This window comes from Hoplias malabaricus, unplaced genomic scaffold (genome assembly GCF_029633855.1).
Source record: "Hoplias malabaricus isolate fHopMal1 unplaced genomic scaffold, fHopMal1.hap1 scaffold_359, whole genome shotgun sequence".
Classification (NCBI taxonomy): Eukaryota; Metazoa; Chordata; class Actinopteri; order Characiformes; family Erythrinidae; genus Hoplias; species Hoplias malabaricus.
The window spans coordinates 20,001-28,543 of NW_027101228.1; positions in this window are offsets into that span (position 1 = coordinate 20,001).

Sequence of the window (8,543 nt, forward strand, 5' to 3'; positions counted from 1 at the left end):
ACGCTCCCGTCCACCACCGCCCCCTGTGCCGGGGGGATGGGTTCAGGGAGATCCCACCGAGGCCGGCGAGCACCGGCCAACGCCCTGGGGGTGAGTAAGCCCCTTTGACTCGCGCACGCACAATCAAGCCTTCAACGATCAATGGTTTTTTGGGTTTAACTACCCGGCGGGCGGCTCCGGCGCCACTCTTCCCCCCGCGAACGGGAGGGGCGGACCGGGGTACCTATGCACCTAAGGCGGTCCTCGCATAACCCCGAGTTCCGAAGCCGGCTCGCTACGTCCACCCACCCGGAGGGGGGAGAGACTCACGTCGGCCGACGACGAAAGGTACGAGGCTTCTGCGGTCCATACCTTGAAGGTACCCGCCGGGGGGGAGGTTCGGCCTCTCGAGTCCGACTCGACAACCGGCACGGACGGCGGGCGCCGACCGCGGCCAGGTCACCGTTATTGATCCTTCCGCAGGTTCCCCTACGAAAACCTTGTTACGACTTTTACTCCCTCTAGATGTCCGGGTTCGATCGACTTCCCATCGCCCGGAGGCGACCCCCGTTCGAGGGCCGCCCCGGGGACGGTCCGAGGACCTCACCGAGGCATCCGATCGGTAGTAGCGACGGGCGGTGTGTACAAAGGGCAGGGACTTAATCGACGCGGGCTGGTGACCCGCGCCTACTTGGAATTCCTCGTTCGAGGGGAATAGTTGCAATCCCCTGTCCCCAGCGGGGAATGGCGTTCATAGGATTGCCCGCACCTCTCGGCGTAGGGTAACTTACATGTTGAACCAGCCATTGTAGCTCACGTGCGACCCCGGACTTCTAAGGGCATCACAGACCTGTTATTGCTCCATTTCTCAAGTGGCTTCTGTGCCACAAATCGCTCTAAGAAGTTTAGCCACCGACCGCTGATTCCCACCGGGCGAACCCCAACCTTCAGGCCCGCGGTAAGCGGGAGGGCACCGGGGAGGGGAGAGGGAAGGCGAAGGCGAAGGACGGACAACCCACACCCGGAGAGCGGAACGAGGTGCGGACGGCATCGGGGAGGGAACCGAACGCGAAGGGGAGAGGCCGGAGCCACCCACTCGACGCAGAACTGAACCCCCGTCAACCGCATCACCTCCCCGAACCGATCCGGGGTAGAACCGGACCCCCGCCGAAACCCCCAACACCCCCACCCCGATGGGGACCCCCCGCGAACGGGGACCTTCGGGGATAGAGTCCGACCCAGGAGAGGGGCCGTGTAACTACTTAAAGGATGGGATCTCGTTCGTTACCGGAATTGACCAGACGAATCGCTCCACGAACTACCAACGGCCATGCACCACCACCCACAGAATCGAGAAAGAGCCGTCAATCTGTCAATCCTTACCGTGTCCGGGCCGGGTTAGGTTCCCCGCGTTGAGTCAAATTAAGCCGCAAGCTCCACTCCTGGTGGTGCCCTTCCGTCAATTCCTTTAAGTTTCAGCTTTGCAACCGTACTCCCCCCAGAGCCCAAAGACTCGTGGTTTCCCGGACGCTGCCCGGCGGGTCATAGTCGTTAACCCAACGCCGCCGGATCGCGGGTCGGCATAGTTTACGGTCGGAACTACGACGGTACCTGATCGTCTTCGATCCTCCGACTTTCGTTCTTGATTAATGAAAACATTCTTGGCAAATGCCTTCGCTTTTGTCCGTCCCGCACCGGTACTACGAATTTCACCTCTCTCGGTGCGGTACGAATGCCCCCGGCCGTCCCTCTTAATCATGACCTTTGGTCCGTCAAACCCACGAAATAGGACCAAGAGAGCGGTCGGATACCCCCCCGGCTCGGGGAACCGTGCGGCGGCCAGAAAACGGCCCCGCCCGGCCGCCTCGCCGAAGAGCTCCGACTCGCCCCCCATGGGAAGGCCTTATTCCATTATTCCTAGCTCAGTCCATTCAAGGCACGCTTCGGCCTGCTTTGAGCACTCTGTTTTGTTCAAAGTAAACGCACCGGACCCTTCCGCCCCCCACGTATTCAACCGCGGCGGACGACCCAGCTAAGGGCCTCTCCGCGGAGGAAGGGAGCAGAGGACACCGGATGAGTAGGGACAAGGTCCCGCGACCTCCACCCAGAGACCCGCGGGGGGTCCCCAACCCCCCCGGAGAGGGGCAGCTTCCCACCGCGAAGTCCGGACGGGCAGAGGCCCGGCAGCCGGGACCCGTCCCCGGATCCAACTACGAGCTTTTTAACTGCAGCAACGTTAACATACGCTATTGGAGCTGGAATTACCGCGGCTGCTGGCACCAGACTTGCCCTCCAATGGGTCCTCACCCACGGACGTAGATTGAGTTCATTTCGGTCCCGAAACCTTCAAACGGGGCCTCGCACCGATATTTTTCGTCACTACCTCCCCGTGTCGGGAATGGGTAATTTGCGCGCCTGCTGCCTTCCTTGGATGTGGTAGCCGTTTCTCAGGCTCCCTCTCCGGAATCGAACCCAGATTCCCCGTTACCCGTGGTCACCACACGTAGTCCCGTAGACTACCGTCGAAAGTTGATAGGGCAGACACTCGAATGAGACGTCGCCGCCCCGAAGGGCTCTGCGATCGGCCAAAGGTTATCTAGAGTCACCAAAGCGGACCCGACCGGAGTCGGGAGGGGGTTTTTTGGTTCTGATAAATGCACGTATCCGTGGGGGGCGCCGAGGGGGGAAGGTGAACCAGTCACCGACCACCTCGAAACGGCACCCCCACTTCCAACGCTTCGTTTGCATGTATTAGCTCTGGAATTACCACAGTTATACCAAGTAACGTGTGGAGCGATCAAAGGAACCATAACTGATTTAATGAGCCATTCGCAGTTTCACTGTACCAACGCCCGTGTGTACTTAGACTTGCATGGCTTAATCTTTGAGACAAGCATATGATACTGGCAGGATCAACCAGGCCGATCCCTCTGGTACTCAAACCCGGCTTGGGGAAAGAGAGAGAGTCGGTGGTGCGTGGAACTCGACCCCCCGAAGGAGGAAGAGACGCGCACCGCGGAAAGGCTTTTCGAACGAGACCCCCCGGAGGTGGGTCTGCAATCGGGGGTTTGACTACTTGGAAAATGTACGATTCAAGGCCCGGACGGTGCAGGCTAGGGGCCGGTTCCTTCCCTCAATAGGATCCCGACCCTAAGGCACCACCGACTCGGACCTTTTAACGGACCCAAACTGCGGTGGAAATTAGACCGACGGATCGGCTAAGTCTCCCTCGGAACGATTCTGGGACAAGCGGACCCCCTGTTACGGGGGGTCCACGAGCCATGGAGGCTGGAGCACGTGGCGGGGAGGATCGTTCTAAAAGCCGGTATTATTTCGGATTAGAAGCCTGCCCCTGGTGCTCCGGGTATGCCGCATTTCGAACGGGCGTAAAGGACGTCCGTTTAAGGGAAGAGAATGGAAGAGAATTTCCTGGCCCCCTCAAAGCGCGAGGAGGTCGGCATAGGTTTTACGGTACGCCCCCCCCGGAGCCGTCTGATGTTCAGAAGACGAAGGGTTTTGCCCCCAATCTCGTAAGGTCGAGGGCTCACCACCGAACTTCCAGCCGCGGTCCTTGGTAGGACCGATACGCGGACAAGCCGCAAAATCCTGGCCCCCTCGCAGTGCGAGGAGGTCGGCAAAGGTTTTACGATTCGCCCCCCGGAGCCTACGGTTAGTTTTCTCGATTTAAGAAGACGAAGGGGGTCGGGGCCCGGGAACCGTAAACCGAGCGCCTCTTCCCCTGCGAACTTCCAGCCGCGGTCCTTGGTAGGACCGATACGCGGACAAGCCGCAAATCCTGGCCCCCTCGCAGTGCGAGGAGGTCGGCAAAGGTTTTACGATTCGCCCCCCCGGAGCCTACGGTTAGTTTTCTCGATTTAAGAAGACGAAGGGGGTCGGGGCCCGGGAACCGTAAACCGAGCGCCTCTTCCCCTGCGAACTTCCAGCCGCGGTCCGTTTAAAAAGACCGATCCGTGACACCTCTAATGCGCTCTTTGCCTCCGGCCGTTTCCAGCGCGGGGGCCCGGTGGTGCGCTCCCAAGTCCCCGCGGAGGGGAAAATCTGGGAGATCCCACATTAGACCAAGCGGAACGCCGGTCTTCGCCTCGGGGGTTTGTATGCCCCTTTCGACTCGCGCACGGGCAAGAGTTAGGTTAGGAACGGGGACAACTGCCGGCGGGCGGCCCGTCGCACCCACCCCGCAAGTGGGCAGGTGGTCGGTGGCCTGTGGACCCGCCGCTCGGATTCGTTTATAGTAGGAACCATAACGGGGTACAACCCTCATACGCTCGACCCCCTCACGCCCAGAGAAGTGTTCACCTCCCTGGGCATATATCGAACGAATCATCGGGATTGAAGGGGAGGCCACCCAAACCATCCCCTTAGCCCAGAGGGGTGCCAGTCCTCGGGCTTCGGTATTCGCATCACCGGGGTCTATGGAGGTCTCGACTTAGGTTTTGAAAACCTCCAGAGGGGGGGCCGGATTAACCACCACCCTAGCCCAGAGGGGTGCCAGTCCTCGGGCTTCGGTATTCGCATCACCGGGGTCTATGGAGGTCTCGACTTAGGTTTTGAAAACCTCCAGAGGTGGGGCCGGATTAACCACCACCCTAGCCCAGAGGGGTGCCAGTCCTCGGGCATGTCACTTCGCATCACCGGGGTTCTATGGAGGTCTCGACTTAGGTTTTAAAAACCTCCAGAGGGTGGGGGCATATCTTATCCCCACCCTAGCCCAGAGGGGTGCCAGTCCTCGGGCATGTCATTTCGCATCACCGGGGTCTACGGAGGTCTCGACTTAGGTTTTGAAAACCTCCAGAGGGTGGGGGCATATCTTATCCCCACCCTAGCCCAGAGGGGTGCCAGTCCTCGGGCTTCGGTATTCGCATCACCGGGGTCTACGGAGGTCTCGACTTAGGTTTTGAAAACCTCCAGAGGGTGGGGCCTGACTTACCACCAACCCTTAGCCCAGAGGTGTGCCACTCCTCGGGCATGGAATTCGCATCAACGGGGTCTACGGATGTCTCGACTTAGGTTTTGAACACATCCAGGGAAGCAGAGCGGACATTCCCATTATTTCAAGCCCATCGGGAAGCCACTCCTTTGGGCATAGCGTTTCGCATCGCTGTTACCCAAACTTACGTCTGATTTAATGCCTCCCTAATATCCCGACGGCACCAGGCTGAGAAACCATATGCCCACAGGATTTGAGGCGTTGGAACCTCGTTCGCATAGCCGACAACGATGAACCTCCCTCGGACTCGCTACGAGGCTTGAGGAGGGTCCTGATTTTCTTAAAATCTCAGGTGAGGGACTTAGAAAATTTTCACTTTAAAACCACAGACCTCCAGAGGAGAGACCGGGCTTATCACAACCTTAGCCCAGAGGGCGTCACTCCTCGGGCATGTCACTTCGCATCACCGGGGGTCCATGGATGTCTCGACTTAGGTTTTGAACACATCCAGAAGGGGGGGCCGGATTAACCACCACCCTTAGCCCAGAGGGGTGCCAGTCCTCGGGCTTTAAATTCGCTTCGCCGGGGTCTATGGAAGTCATTTTTTAGACCTCCAGAGGGGAGGCAACCCAAACCATCCCCTTAGCCCAGAGGTGTGCCACTCCTCGGGCTTGTGTATTCGCATCACCGGGGTCCATGGAAGTCATTTTAGACATCCAGAGGGGAGGCCACCCTAACCATCCCCTTAGCCCAGAGGGGTGCCAGTCCTCGGGCTTTAAATTCGCTTCGCCGGGGTCTATGGAAGTCATTTTTAGACCTCCAGAGGGGAGGCAACCCAAACCATCCCCTTAGCCCAGAGGTGTGCCAATCCTCGGGCTTGTGTATTCGCATCACCGGGGTCCATGGAAGTCATTTTAGACATCCAGAGGGGAGGCCACCCTAACCATCCCCTTAGCCCAGAGGGGTGCCAGTCCTCGGGCTTTAAATTCGCTTCGCCGGGGTCTATGGAAGTCATTTTTAGACCTCCAGAGGGGAGGCAACCCAAACCATCCCCTTAGCCCAGAGGTGTGCCACTCCTCGGGCTTGTGTATTCGCATCACCGGGGTCCATGGAAGTCATTTTAGACATCCAGAGAGTGGGGCCGGTCTTACCACCACCCTTAAGCCCAGAGGGCGTCACTCCTCGGGCATGAAATTCGGATTACCGGGGTCTATGGATGTCTCAACTTAGGTTTTGAACACATCCAGAGGGGAGGCCACCCAAACCATCCCCTTAGCCCGGAGGTGTGCACCTCCTCGGGCTTCAAATTCGAATCACCGGGGTCCATGGAAGTCATTTTAGACATCCAGAGAGTGGGGCCGGTCTTACCACCACTCTTAGCCCAGAGGGCGCCACTCCTCGGGCATGAAATTCGCATCACCGGGGTCCATGGAAGTCAGTTTAGACCTCCAGAGAGTGGGGCCGGTCTTACCACCACTCTTAAGCCCAGAGGGCGTCACTCCTCGGGCATGAAATTCGGATTACCGGGGTCTATGGATGTCTCAACTTAGGTTTTGAACACATCCAGAGGGGAGGCCACCCAAACCATCCCCTTAGCCCGGAGGTGTGCACCTCCTCGGGCTTGAAATTCGAATCACCGGGGTCCATGGAAGTCAGTTTAGACCTCCAGAGAGTGGGGCCGGTCTTACCACCACCCTTAAGCCCAGAGGGCGTCACTCCTCGGGCATGGAATTCGCATCAACGGGGTCTACGGATGTCTCGACTTAGGTTTTGAACACATCCAGGGAAGCAGAGCGGACATTCCCATTATTTCAAGCCCATCGGGAAGCCACTCCTTTGGGCATAGCGTTTCGCATCGCTGTTACCCAAACTTACGTCTGATTTAATGCCTCCCTAATATCCCGACGGCACCAGGCTGAGAAACCATATGCCCACAGGATTAGAGGCGTCTGAACCCCTTTCGCATAGCCGACAACGATGAACCTCCCTCGGACTCGCTACGAGGCTTGAGGAGGGTCCTGATTCTCTTAAAATCTCAGGTGAGGGACTTAGAAAATATTCACTTTAAAACCACAGACCTCCAGAGGAGAGACCGGGCTTATCACAACCTTAGCCCAGAAGGCACCACTCTTCGGGCATGTCACTTCGCATCACCGGGGTCCATGGAAGTCTCGACTTAGGTTTTGAACGCATCCAGAGGGTGGGAGCCGGACTTACCACCACCCTTAGCCCAGAGGGCGTCACTCCTCGGGCATAAAATTCGGATAACCGGGGTCCATGGAAGTCAATTTTGACCTCCAGAGAGGGGGGGGGCCTGGCTTACCACCACCCTAAGCCCAGAGGGCGTCACTCCTCGGGCATGAAATACGCTACACCGGGGTCCATGGAAGTCAGTTTAGACCTCCAGAGAGGGGGGGGGCCGGGCTTACCACCACCCTTAGCCCAGAGGGCACCACTCCTCGGGCTTGAAATTCGCATCACCGGGGTCCATGGAAGTCTCGACTTAGGTTTTGGAAACCTCCAGAGGGGGGGCTGCACTTACCACCACCCTTAGCCCAGAGGTTCATCACTCCTCGGGCATGAAATTCGGATAACCGGGGTCCATGGAAGTCAGTTTAGACCTCCAGAGAGTGGGGCCGGGCTTACCACCACCCTAAGCCCAGAGGGCGTCACTCCTCGGGCATGAAATTCAGATAACCGGGGTCCATGGAAGTCAGTTTAGACCTCCAGAGAGTGGGGCCGGGCTTACCACCACCCTAAGCCCAGAGGGCGTCACTCCTCGGGCATGAAATTCGGATAACCGGGGTCCATGGAAGTCTCGACTTAGGTTTTGGAGACCTCCAGAGGGGGGGCCGGGCATACCACCACCCTTAGCCCAGAGGGCGTCACTCCTCGGGCATGAAATACGCTATACCGGGGTCCATGGAAGTCAGTTTTGACCTCCAGAGAGGGGGGGCCTGGCTTACCACCACCCTAGCCGAGAGGGCGTCACTCCTCGGGCATGAAATTCGCTTCACCGGGGTCCATGGAAGTCATTTTAGACCTCCAGAGAGGGGGGGCTGCACTTACCACCACCCTAGCCGAGAGGGCGTCACTCCTCGGGCATGAAATTCGGATCACCGGGGTCCATGGAAGTCAGTTTAGACCTCCAGAGAGTGGGGCCGGGCTTACCACCACCCTAAGCCCAGAGGGCGTCACTCCTCGGGCATGAAATTCGGATAACCGGGGTCCATGGAAGTCTCGACTTAGGTTTTGGAGACCTCCAGAGGGGGGGCCGGGCATACCACCACCCTTAGCCCAGAGGGCGTCACTCCTCGGGCATGAAATACGCTTAACCGGGGTCCATGGAAGTCAATCTAGACCTCCAGAGAGGGGGGGCCGGGCTTACCACCACCCTTAGCCCAGAGGGCATCACTCCTCGGGCATGAAATTCGCATCACCGGGGTCCATGGAAGTCAGTTTAGACCTCCAGAGGGGGGGCTGAGCATACCACCACCCTTAGCCCAGAGGTGTGCTCCTCATCGGGCATGAAATACGCTTCACCGGGGTCCATGGAAGTCATTCGAGACCTCCAGAGGGGGGGCCGGGCATACCACCACAATCTGATAGAGTGTGT